The 13,574-nt window shown below is 34.6% G+C and overlaps 1 protein-coding gene across 13 annotated transcripts in view; it reads right to left on the minus strand.

The window, feature by feature from the left end:
- RGS7 (regulator of G protein signaling 7) overlaps positions 1-13,574 on the minus strand; it is a 233,986-nt gene that overhangs the window by 105,816 nt on the left and 114,596 nt on the right. The window lies entirely within an intron of this gene.

Here is a 13,574-nt window from a genome sequence, read left to right on the forward strand (position 1 = left end):
CTGCTGTAGTGAATTTCAACCAATTCTGCTGGCTACTAGTAAAAACATATTCAGTTACCCAAATTTGTACCACCAGTGTACTGCCTTTTGGCCAAGCTCTTGACAGAATTCATTTCTCCCCTGGTACTATAGCTCTTTCCTTACCACTCTGGTCTCCCTTCTTCTGTATCCCTTCATTTACTGCTTATCCATTGTTTTCTATTTAATTTCCTGCCCTTATTTTGAAGTGTCATGTTATTGCTCATTTCTTAACAGTTTTGATACCAGATTTCCTGCCGTCTTTCACACTGAATATCCTTCCAACTCCACCTTCTAGTTCTTAACCCCCTCTGCTCCTTGCATGCCCTTTGTATCACACTTAGCATTCTATGTGCCAAGTCACAAGCTGAAGTCAGTCTTATTTTTCAGACTGAAAGCTACAGCTGGACTACACCTACCGTAAGCATGAAATAGCAAACAAATTACGAAGCAGTTCTGCAGACAAAAAGACAAAACACATTCATGATTTAAGCAACCTTAAACAACGAAATTTGCTTAATAGGAAAATATACTGAAACACTGAAGGGAAAAATATACTGAAGCATTCAGGGGTAGGGAGGTCGGGGGGGTATCTGCGTGTTCTCCATTTTTTCATGATGATTGCATCATGCTTCCAGTTCATATGAGTAATGTAATAGAAAGATATGTCATGCAATACTTCCTTGCAGAAACATTATTTAATTTGCCCACCCATTTCTCAGAAGACATAATAACATAATTATTTTATAAACCTTAAATTTAAAAAGATACTAAAAATCTACAGAATCTACACAAATATAAACCAAATCTAAAAGAATTACATCTCATGAATGGACAATAATAGATAACATTAGAATGTGGAGGATATTTCCCCGTCACTTTCTTCATTCAGTTTTCTTCCCGTACTTCCAATAGTGTATAATTGCCTTTGCTCTTACTAAGACAATGAATAAGACATTTTAAAAAAGTATTTCAGAGAAAAAAAATTTATTTTTCCTTAATTTCTCAATTGAAAAGAAGATGATTTTGTAGCTTTCATTTTATTACACTTACCATATAGCTTTATCATGTATTTTACAAAGCCTAGTTGATTATATCGTAACTTTTCATGTGTGTATGCATTACTAAATTTATTACATAGCAATGAAAACTGCAATTTTACAACCACGCCCAGAGTACATATATTCATTACTGTTACATGTCTAAATTTTGACAGACATTAAACTCGACTGGCACCATTTTCATAGCATTTACATGGAATTATTCCTTAAATGAAGCAATTTACCTTTGCATGCTGTTGGATGTGCACAAAATATTTCAGACAGATATTACTATTCCAAAATATTCTAATTTTATGCATTTTTTCCTTTATTTATACATATGAACTTAATCAGGCTGACACCGACAGAAGAATTTTAGCTTAGTATAAGATGAAACTTCATAACCTCAACAGCACAGTTCCAGCAGACTAGAGAAGTTAGTCAGCCCTAAATATTTTCCTAAATTATCAAAGGTCAGTGGCAAAAACTAATTAGAAAAACAACTTGACATTTTTTAGTACTGATTCTTAACTTTGACTTCATTTAAATCTCTCAGGGAAAACAATGGGAAGACTTTCTAATTTTTTATCTCACCTTCAAACACTCCTTCTTTTGAAAACTTTCCTAAAGTGATACACCATATTCCTCAGTCCTCACTGGCATTATCTTTGCATATGTGGTCTACACATCAGAAATTTCACCTCCATATGTTACACTGCTTTCTAGCTTATTATAAATAATATTGGGAAATGACATTTCTTGACAATCGCATCGTCTGATTCTGAAAGATCATTACTGCTCTATTCACATTTGACACTGAAGCCATTCCCCTGACACTGGAAAGTCTGAACAGCACTTTAATCCAGCTATCACATTCAAACCCTCCGATGATTTCAGCTGCATGACTTCAGTGACAAAAGCCCAGATGAACAAATATTAACATGAACACTTTCCTTCTGGTGTGAAGGTTATTCAAGTAAAACAAAGTTGCAAGTAATTTGTCATATTATAAGTGAGAAATTTAACAGTTCAGATTATTTTGGAAGGTCTTGCGGCAAACTCTAGCCCTAAAAAGAATCATAAATGTACCTTCATGTGTAGATGATGTATATTTTTCACCTGCCCCTTCTAGTGTTTAATCAACAAAATTATTTTGTTCAGTCATTCCTATGGCCTTTCCTAAGGTTTATTACTTAGGTAAATGTGTTATTGAAAGCCAAAACCATTACTATAAATTCTTATTTCAGGAAAAGAAGGTGGCAGTGAAACAGGTGAATGCTTTAGAGGAAAGCAATATTTCCTTTGAGTCCTTTGGTGCTCTGAAAATTTGGTGACAAGTAAATTCATGTATTTTTTCATACCACACACTTCATATCTACAGGAATTATGATACAAGAATTAGGATGAAAAAGATTATAAATTTCATTATTTGTAAACAAGAACTGATACTTATAGAATCAAACTTCTTTAACCTTCAAAGCCGAATCTCCCTCATTACCAGATGTATATCAAAGAAATAATCTAGTCAGATGGTACAAATTCTATGGAAGCTACTACCTCAGTATTGGACTCTCATGGAAAGGAAAACTTCAACTATTTGAAATAAAAAACGTTTTCTATGTCAGAAGGATACTCTGTTTTGTATACTAGTTAATGTGCTGGTCAATGGCAATGTGTGACTACAAAGCCCCGGTAATAACATTTTCAAAGTAGATTATCAAGCTAAGAGCTCCAAGTCTCCCTGCTTCACTTCCATACGGAAGCTAAAATGCAAGCTGGCTATTAGATCCATAAGAAGCAGAAGACTGAAGTTAAGTTGCCAACTAAATTTTGAAATCCCAGAAGAACACTCAGTTGTCATGCCAATTTCTATAGCAAATAAAACTGGACAAGGAAAAGTGATCACTTGCAATAACACATTAAAGCAGAAAACATTCAAAAAAGTTTTTTTTAGACTCCGAGTCTGAGAACCAACAGTGAGATTCCTTAAAAAAACAGCATCTAACAAGATAAACACAATAAAATTCACAAGATCTTACTCAAGTCCAAACTTTCAAGAAAGAGAAAAAATATGAAAAGAAAAAGAAAGAGGCAAAAATATGTCTACACTTATATGCACAAACAAAAATAAATCATGCATGTTCTTTGTAAAATGCACTTGCTGAAAACTTCACAAGTGATTAATTTTAAATGAAATCGTCCAAAAATAGCAGTTGCTGAAGCTGTCAGAGCATCTTAAGAAAGTATTTTTGAGAAAGTGCACTTTCTGAACTCTGCAACGCTAAGTTCAAGGTCATGAAGGTCAGCAGTGCTAACAATGGCTTTCAAGAACAAAACTCTTATTTTAAACAAGACTTTACAGAGTGCATTTCAAAATGGTGTTGATTCTGAACAACAAAAATTTTCATGGAAATTTGAAATTCATTTTTTGCTATGTATAGATGCAATAAGCCATGTAAGCATTGATCTTAAAACAAAAAGATACAATAGTAATTCTGCAGAAGAAAATCAAAATTCATAATTTTCTATCATTTTAAAAATTCAAAACCAGTTAGCTGAAGAAGATTCTAGTTGCAAGAAAATATAGTTTATTAATCAGAATAACAAAACATGAGACTGCTAAGAAATTTAATCCAATGATTTCTTATTTCATAATCTAATAATCTAATAATAATCTAATATTTCTGCTAATATCTTGGCTTAGCACCTAAAACCTATTCTTTTTTTAACTTTTAGGACTCAGATGAAGAAAGACAGGGACACAAGATGCTCCCCTGTATTAGTGATACCAAGACAGAGGGTTTTGCTGTTGACAGTCCAGCAAGCACTTACTCATCTTCATCAAGACTTTCGTCATCTGAACTCTCAAGATCATCATAACTATCGCAGTATTTGTCTTGCACTGTGAAAGCCAGTCATCTGGGCCTGTTGGATCAGTGCTTGTTTGCTAAAAAGGCAGCAGCAGATCATCTTGAAGGCGTCTTTTGGTCAGCTGAGCTACCTTCAGTACTTCACCAGCACTTGAGAACCTGGAGAATTTTATGCATGGCAACTCATAGTAGGGAAAACATAATAAACACTACTCCAGAAAGTGTTGGTTTGTACATTTAAGACAACAAAACTGTTACTAAATTAATAAAGAAACATTTTAAAATTTAAACATTTGAGTTTTTTCATTGAGAGAGGAGGGAACTGTGTCATTTCTATTTCTGTGTCTTCAGCACCATTGCTTTGTCACATTACTTTATGACGATATATCAGGAAATTTAGCTATTTAGAAATATTATATTAGAATATTAGAAATTTAGCTGATACACACTTCAAAATCCTTGATCATGAGCGTCTGAAAAATATATGAAGTACAATTTTATTTCACAACTGATTCAGATATTGGATAGAAACTAGGTCAGATGAGTAAGAAGATTAAAAAGGAGGGTGGTGTGTTAGGTTCTCAGCACTAGCTGTTTTCTCACAAAAACTGCTCTGTAGTAGAGAGTTGGACACTGCGAGAAGGGCTTTCACTGGTGAATGGGACAAGGTGATCATCATTCTCCCACAAGTTTTCACAGCAACAAAACATGGCACACCACATTCTCTAATATCAGTGTGGATATTTTACAATGTCTTTTCTTTCTCTGTGAAGCATAGTTTGTGTATGAATTCTGCACACATCTGAAAGAAATGAAGTACTCCACATTGCAGGCCAAAAGGGCAGACTGAAGAAAAGCAGTGGCTATACTATCGTTTGATATATTTATAGGAAAACATATTTGGACCAATACTAGACTATTCAGCTTTTTTTTTTCCTTATGTGTATTACAGCTGAGCAAGAAGAAGGTTTGTGCCCTGACAGTGCTGTGCACTCTAAGGTGAAAAATAGAAGGGCGTAGGAAATCCTACCTGAGGCTGCGGTTGTAATAGTGCTTGGAAAAACAAGGAGTTACTTCCCTGTAAATTATGGTCCTATTTAGTACTAAACTGCATTGGATTTCAGTCTAACAGAAAATGTATTGAGAGGTGTTTTGATTGCCCAGTTCTTAGTTTCAGAAGTCAGCTGATAACAAATGTTTAGATAGTAAAAAGGGAGGGATGTATGTGTGTAAGGAAAAGAAAGAAAGAAGATGTGTAACCAAATTTGGATTTATTTCATACTAATTTAAATGCTTTCCACTTTGTATTTTTATTTAACATGTTCTCTTTTTTTTCTCTATTCTTTCAGATTAATGTAAGACAAATTTATAGATGTAATCTGGTATAATTGTTTACAATGTGTGGCAACAGAGCTGAAACTGTGATAATCTGAATACATTGCTTATTACATTCACATATTTAACCTACTGACCTTTACTATTCAAATGAGTTGATTTTAAAAGAAAGACATCATCAATTGAAGTGCAGTTAGATTAAAGAAATTCGTATCTCCACTTTTTACCACTTGCTTTTAAAATGTAATGATGAAAAAAATACATAAAGTTTTTTGACTATATTACAGTTTTAGGTGAAACACATTTTTTTTAGTCCCCTTACAACTCAGGAATCTGGTACCAGTTGCAGATTTATAAGTCTCATCTGACTAATAATAACTCTAAAAAGAATATGACATATTTTAATGAAACTACTCAACCACAAAAGTAACTACAGTTTTCTAGTTTTAAAAGAATACGAGCTGCAACATACTATTTTTTTTCAAGTGCAGGTGGACACGAGAATTTGCAGAAATAAAGCCCTCAAAAGTATCATCCTATTGCTCTTGAGTTAGATCCTTTCATTCTATGCTGTAAGAAATCCTCAAAAATACTCAAGTCTACAAGGGCATAAAGGATGCTCACTTCTGGTTAGCATAGCACTGTGAAGAAGAACATGCTATTTGATATTGTTAAATTACTGAATCTCTGCTTCAGAGAGGAAAATTAATCTCCTTTCATATTGTGAAAGAGCTAATACAGGATATGAAATATTTCTTCCACTTCCATCCATACATGAAATCACTCAACAATGCTGACCAACAAATTCTGTAATGTAAAGTCTGCAGTCACATTCTGTCTCATAACCAAGCTTCAGAACAGAAATCCGATTCATAAAAGACTAAAAGGATTATTAATCATGGCTGTGTATCCATGCCCACTTTTTGTCCTTAAAGTGCCAATCCACATAGGCCTCTGTCTTCTCCAGCAAAAGTAACCGCTGCTTCATTCCAGCAACATCTCTAAAGCTTCTCGAAAGACATCCTCGACTTAGATCTTTTCAATAACCACAAGTGACCGTTTTACAGATGACACTAGCAGCATATAATTGGCAATATACCAGTAACTACAGATGGGACCCCTGTAATCCCAAGGCTATTATAATAAGCACAAGAATTTAGCATCTTGCTGAAGAACATTGTTTCATGTTAAACATTTGCAAGACAGGAGTGATGCTGTGTAGAAAAACTAAGTGGCATGAAAAGCCAGCCCAGCCCTTCTGTTTGGTTTAAAAAAAAAAAAAAAATACACTTTTCTTGAAAAATTAGGTAAAGCCATGTGATTTTATTTGACTGTAATAAAATAATAGTGTTGAGGTGACATGGATAAAGAAAAGAATATTTTATACATTCCCCTGACAATAAAATCTTACAAAATTCTTCTTTGTATAAAGTATTTCTGGGGAAAAAAAAGCAGAAAATAGAAATAAAAATCTGAAAACAGTAAGGTCACCCTGAAGAACATTAATTTATCAGAAATCTTCATCCCTAAATAGCAATAAAAAATTGCAACATTTTAAAATACTACATGTGTACTCCAAGCAAAACTCCTAATGTCCGAGATGGACAAGGAGCCCAGGATGCTTATCAGTGAGACCTACTTGATTTCCTGCCCATCAGAAATCTTAAATAATGGTAAAAGAAGATAATAATAATATAATTCCTTTTGATAGAGCTGTAACGCTTTTGTGCTAAATAGTTTTGGAGGTAACAGGAGAAAATATACTATTTGCTACCCTGTAGGACACCTATGTGGGGAATTGAACATTTGGAGCGTCCATCTACTGCAGTGAAGGTTGGTTTACAGAAAGAACAGCATTGGCAAGTGCATCCTGGTGCAGCACACAGCAGCGTGTGAACGCAAGAGCAGCCTGCCTCACGAAAAGCCAAGAAGGAAATAGATATGTGATTCCTATCACAAGTTTGTGCTCCAGTTCCAGAAATAACATGCAAAAGGACAACAATAACATCACCGTTGCCTACCTGTCTTGAACACTCACTCTGAAAATTTATCCAGGATTACTTCAGGAAAACTGACTAAAAATTTCTGGGGGACAAAATGCTACTTTCCCTAAATAGTTCATCTGGCTTTCTTTAAGTCTACTAGATGTTTCACTACACAACGTAGTACAGAAAACCAAGCACAACTGACAAGCACAATTTTTTGGAGTTCACTGATGAGGAAACACCACAGATTTTCACTGATCACCTCCTAAGTCTTCTTTCTTAATTAGAAAGTAAGTTTCAGATTAACAGAACTATTGATTGTTAGTTTTATAATGGAGGGCTCCTCAAGGGAAGGCATCACTAAGACACAGGGTTTTTTTTTTTCCTTTATCCTATGTATTTGCATGTGATTACTGAAATGGAACTTTTTTTTTTTTTTTTTTTCAGTAATTCAGCATTGGCTGAAATTTCTAAATGAAGCACTTCCTAGGTCATTTGAATAGCTTTCTTCCTTTGGAGAAGTAAAAATGATAAGCTTGTGATAGGACTATACTAAGACCATTTGCTGGAGTATTCGAACGGAACATGGCAAGCAACAACTCAGAGCTAAAGGGGTGCCAATTAGAAATGCTGTTGGGGTGGAGCCAGCGGGGAATAGATAACATTGTTTAATACAGTGTTTGTATATAAGAGCAAACACTGTAGATAATTTTATAACCCTTCTCAAGTATAACAGGTATTCATGGCATAAATTCTGAAGTCATCTAATCTTATGATTTGCATAAATCTCAATTACCTCAGTTTATACCTGCTTAATAAGTAAAAACATATTATTCAGTTTGGGATTTTTTTTAAGAACACATGCAAACGCACATTGTATCTAGCTTTAGATGCTACTCACAGTGTTTCTGCAGATTTCACAATTACCATGTTTTGAAAAGAAAGCCAAGCTAGAAAAAAAATATTCATCAAAGTAGCAGTTGCACTATCCAGAGCATCCTTATTAACTTTATATGGCATTGTCACCACATAATGCAGCTTCTGCCCTCTTAGTTTTCACAAAGTTGCACATCACTACTAATTAAACGTTCTCTCATACACATTTCAGTAAGTGTCTGCAAGTTGTACTTTGGTAATGGTTGCAACACAGTAAAAACTGCCTCAGATTCTTTCTGCCACAACAAACATTTTTAGTTTCTTTTTTCTTTTTTTTACATCCTCAGTTTGAGAATAGTGTGCAAAAAGAGCCTCCAAGTTCAACAAAAAGGCTTTGTGAAAGTCATCATTTCACTATTTCTTCAAGTAGTTATTTATTTTTTTTATATTTGCACTTCAATATCTCTAAGAAATATGATATTTTCCTTCTGAAATGGTTCTTCTCATTCCTGCCATACTGCCCCTCAAAGACACCCACACACAGATGGCAGTGGAAGGAAGTGAGGCAGCAATGTAATTTTTGCTAGGCACTTCACATTCTCAGAGATTTTCAGAGAAAAATCCTGAAGTCCTAATTCAGGGGTAATGGGAATAAATACATAAATGATATGTGAAATGACTTGTGATTTTGATTCCAGGGAGAAAGTCAGTGGAGATATGCTGAATTACAGTTTTGACACTTGCCCAGCAACAATGACAATATGTTTCCTGCCACAAAAAGTGTTCCAACACAATAATAGTTAATTTTTACAGCTGGTTTGAAAATGGATTTTTCCTCTGCTGCTATTTCAAAACACTCTTTCAGCAATTCATGCTCTTACTGTTCTCTACAGTTAAGACTCTGAAAACTGGTGCCCAAAAAAACCCTTTTGATCATCACAGATTTTCTGAAGAAGCCAAGCTATTTAATTTATTTATTTTGACTAAAATACACTTCGGAAAGATTTACTGATGCTAAATGCAACATCATGATGTAAAGCTCTGCAGAAATGCCTGATAAAAATTGTAAGATTGGATATAAAGAATCCAGAAGTTCCCCAAGAATTTGTTCATTGGCCAGCCATTCTCACAGCTACAGCTACAGCTGGAAACCTCAAATAAATAAAAGAAATTCTACAGCATGGTAGTGGCACAAAATACTTACCTTCAGAGATATCACCAAGTGTGGGGGCACAGGCTATAACACAAAGCCCCGAGACATGAATTTTATGAAAAACTGCAAAGGAATTGCAGAATAGAAAGGATTTATTTGACGAAAGTAGTCATCTCGGTGGGTTTTTTTTTTAACACATAGGTCCCACTATTCCATGGCCTCCAGCACAGATTAGCTATTTTTCAGCTAATAGCAATAAGTAGAAAATACATGATACAAGAAAGTTTGCTGAAGCTGAGTAGAAAATTTCATTCTTAATCCTAATATTCAAGTGTTACACCAGAAATGTCATTGACTATGATCAGAAATTTGCTCAAGGCTTCTTTTTTTCTATTTGAAATATGAAATGTTTTAATATTCAATAGACCACAGAAAGTTCAAATGAATAAATGAATTTCTATTTTTGATCAAGCTGTGCTGGATGTTTTTGTGCTTTTTTCCTCCAGATCCATGATTATTTTAATACTATGTCTCAGAGTTTACACTTCAAAGATCTGCTGCAGGGCTACATTTTCAAAAAGGAAAAGAAATGAAGTTATTCAGATTGTAAGAACATATACTTCAGAGCATCAGTCTGACTGAAAATCTAATCCCATTAATCTTTTACCAAAATATGAGATTGTTCCAAGACTTTATTATGCTCAATTGCTTGGCATAATAAAAATCACTTAGATCATACAGTCTGGAATGAACGGTGTTAGAAATAAACCTGGTCTTTGCTCCATCTCATCACTTCCTCTAAATTCAGCATACTTTTCATTTGCAGCAATTCATGACTATTCAGACATTAGGAGTTAATTTATTGTAAATATCAATAACCGTGCTGTACGATTGTCTGAGGCAGATGCGAGTCAGTCCATTCTTAAAGAAATAAAAAACTCATGGCTTTTCTCATCTTAGTGCTTTACGTATGCACTTTTTCACAATAAAGGCAAAATCTATTAGCTCTTCAGGATAATTCCCAAAGATTCATTGAAATGTAAGTCTTGCTGACAAATTAAATTCTCTTATATGATTAATTCATCAATGGAGATTTATTAAAAACTTACATGGACATGAGACACCATTTAAAATGCAATCCATAATAAGTACCATATTTCTGACTAAAACTGAAGTACACTATAGGCTCATATATGTGAGTATATACATGCCAGCCATTGTATGGCAATCACAGTGAACTCAGCAATATCTCAGAGACAATGAATCCCCTTACACTTTAGTTTTCCAAGTTCATTCCTTTGCTGCTTTGTTTCCCCAGACATAATCACATGAGCATTTGTGAGATATTAATTCCAGCCCTCTAGCTAGAATTGGCTTTTGGTCTATGACATTTTTATAAGAATTCAAAAGCAGTCTTTCTGCTTTTACAAGGAACTTGGTACCATACTAAATAAATGTGTCTTAGAAGCAAAGTATTTTGCTTTACATCAGTGTCAGCTTCTGGCAATGACCATAGAGCCACCACTAATATCTTCATTTTAAGAATGTCTCCTGGAGCCTGGACAAAGTAATGACCTCTGCAAAAACTTCTTGTCATCTAGCATCTCTACCCTCACATTCATTATGTCCAGAGTACTGTTTGATACACTAATCCGCTGGCTCACAGGAAGCACTTAGAAGTTTATGTGAAAAAGGAGGAGATAGCAATTTCCAGCCACCCATTATCAGGTAGAAGAATAACAAAGACAACATTATCCTGAACAATGCTGGACCACTAGCCCGTGATATGACCTCTGATAGGTCACAGGGCTTGTATTTATTGTAAAGATAACAGTTCCCCAAACTGTGCTGTGGATTTGGGGGGCTACAGAGCAGAAAAGCATTTTGAAAAGATCAACCTGTAGGTATTACAGTAATAAATAATACTACATGTCTTAGAGTCTGGATTCTATTCTTCATGTTATTTTAATGTACATTTCAAAGTTTTATTGTATTTGGATGAAACAGCTGAGAACCGATGGTGTCTTACTGTGAACACAGGATGGGTCTTTTATAACTGAGACTCATGAGTACAGAAGCTTTTTATGAGTGTAAGGCTGTAGCTCATGATATTTTTTTTTTCTTTTTCACAAGATTTAGAGAAAAATTAAGTTCATACCATTGCCTAGGAGTATGCAGTGACGTGAATACTACTTTTAGCACCCGTAGTGTCTTTGCTGCTTACATTGTCAAGAGTAAGAATAAATAGTAGCAAGATGTAAAAAATCCTGGGTGAGGAAATGCATATACACAACCATTCACATACCTATCCAAACCAGGTCTGCTCCTCTTCTTCTCAGACTCTGCACACAATAATTTATTTGTATTCTGGTCTCTCACAAAATATTTTAAGACCCTTACATATTTCATGTGAAATTGTTGATGGCCACCAAATCTTCCTAAACCATCAACTGCAGATTTGGGAATGGATATTATATCCTCTCTTGGGAAAATAAAGATAGTATCAGTAAAGAAATATAAAGCAAATAATTATCCAGTTCCAAGACTGCTGTTTACTAGTGGAAGGTGAAAGCAGACACAAATCCCATGTTACAACCCTGTATAAAATAAAGATTTGTCAGTTGGCTCAGAAGTTGTGCTGTATAAATGCAGTGTCATCCCACAGTTGGGAGGAAGAGGGCACGCAGAGGTGTGGGAAAAACATATTCTTGTTGAACCTTCTTAAATCTCAAAAAGAGCTAAAATAAACTAATCAACAGATTAAAAAGTAAAGCTGGCACCCTAAACTTGCTGTACTCTAATCTTGGTAAAGATGATGATCACCAAGCCAAATGTATCAGGAAAGGCAGAAGATCTGTCAGAGGCAGAAGCTGCCCTGCCACTGCAAAAATCATTCAGTAATTTTAGTATGGAAACAAGTTATAGTAATTGCTATTCAAACACATTTGAACAGCGAGTCCCTCTGCTGAGGACCCTACAATCAGCATTTCTGATGTGACAATTTCACTGGATAATGAAGATTTTCTGTGTTGATCATATTCTATGGTTGCTCAATATAACCTCTGACTTCTCTGTTATTCTCTACCATTCCCTGGCCAAAAGAATATCCTCAAAATTATGCTTCCTGAATCACAACAGAACACTTCAGTTTCTACCCTGCAGTAAATCCTAAGGTTGTCAAACTTCATTGTGTTGTGAAGTGGAACCCCAACACCAAACAAAGCTTTGCACAAACTGAAAAAATCTAAAATATTTTCCTTTAATGCTATCAAAATGTTTAATTCAAGAGGGGCAAAGCCTTTTTTTAATATAAAATAAACAGCATCTTTCATCTTCATCTTTCTGACTCATAAGACAGTTTCTAACAGAAGTATAACAATAAAAAAAAAAATGCAGTATTTCAGTACTTCCAGATAATGATAACATAAAAAAAATCCTCATGAAACAGTGTGATTGTGGAAATATTTCCCAGCAGAAACCTAATTTGCCACATAAAGCATCAGAAAAGATCTTAAAAGATAATTCTTCTAAATTAAGCAGACATACAAGGCTTGAACAAAATTAAGATGGATGTGCTTCATTATGCTACGATGGTCTCATCTCCTCGATGAGACCAGAGGACTGTGCCATAGGATCTGCTACACTCAGCACTCAGGGAAAGTAAATTGATAGTTTCAGACACAAAAGACAAAATAAAAAGACAATAAAGGACAATCTCATCTGCCTTTTTCTCTTAAGGTGTTACATTGACAATGATTAGCTCTATCAGAATGAGTCAAAATTTTTATTCCACCGTATATATTTAATAACATGCTGCTTCCATTTTAAACTGAACTTAATTCAAATATATTCTTATGATGCAATATAAACACTACAACTATAGCACTGTTAGCTTTTCTTAGCTTGTATCATGCGTCTCTATTGATGATGAGTCATCTCCCCTCTTACCATGTAGTAAAGAAAATGAGCGAGCCTTGAAAGCTAACACACTTCGCAATTTTATATAGCAAATACCATTTGGAAAATATATTTGTAAAATCACAGCTCCTGTAACTACTATATTGATTTTCAGACAGTGAGATATGCACAGTGGGGACGGAAACATTTGGGAACTCTCTAGAAGACTTAACAGATATTCTCCATCAAAATAACAGTAAGATTGAACATAGTGTTTTAGCAGTTTTGACTCGTGCCCATTTAAGCTTTCATATGAAGTATATTTTTCACTCTGGTGCTACACTTAAAAGTAACTTCCATTTATTGACTGTGAAATCAAACGGAATAATATAAAACCATT

Source organism: Cuculus canorus, chromosome 3, assembly GCF_017976375.1.
Source record: "Cuculus canorus isolate bCucCan1 chromosome 3, bCucCan1.pri, whole genome shotgun sequence".
NCBI classification, from domain to species: domain Eukaryota; kingdom Metazoa; phylum Chordata; class Aves; order Cuculiformes; family Cuculidae; genus Cuculus; species Cuculus canorus.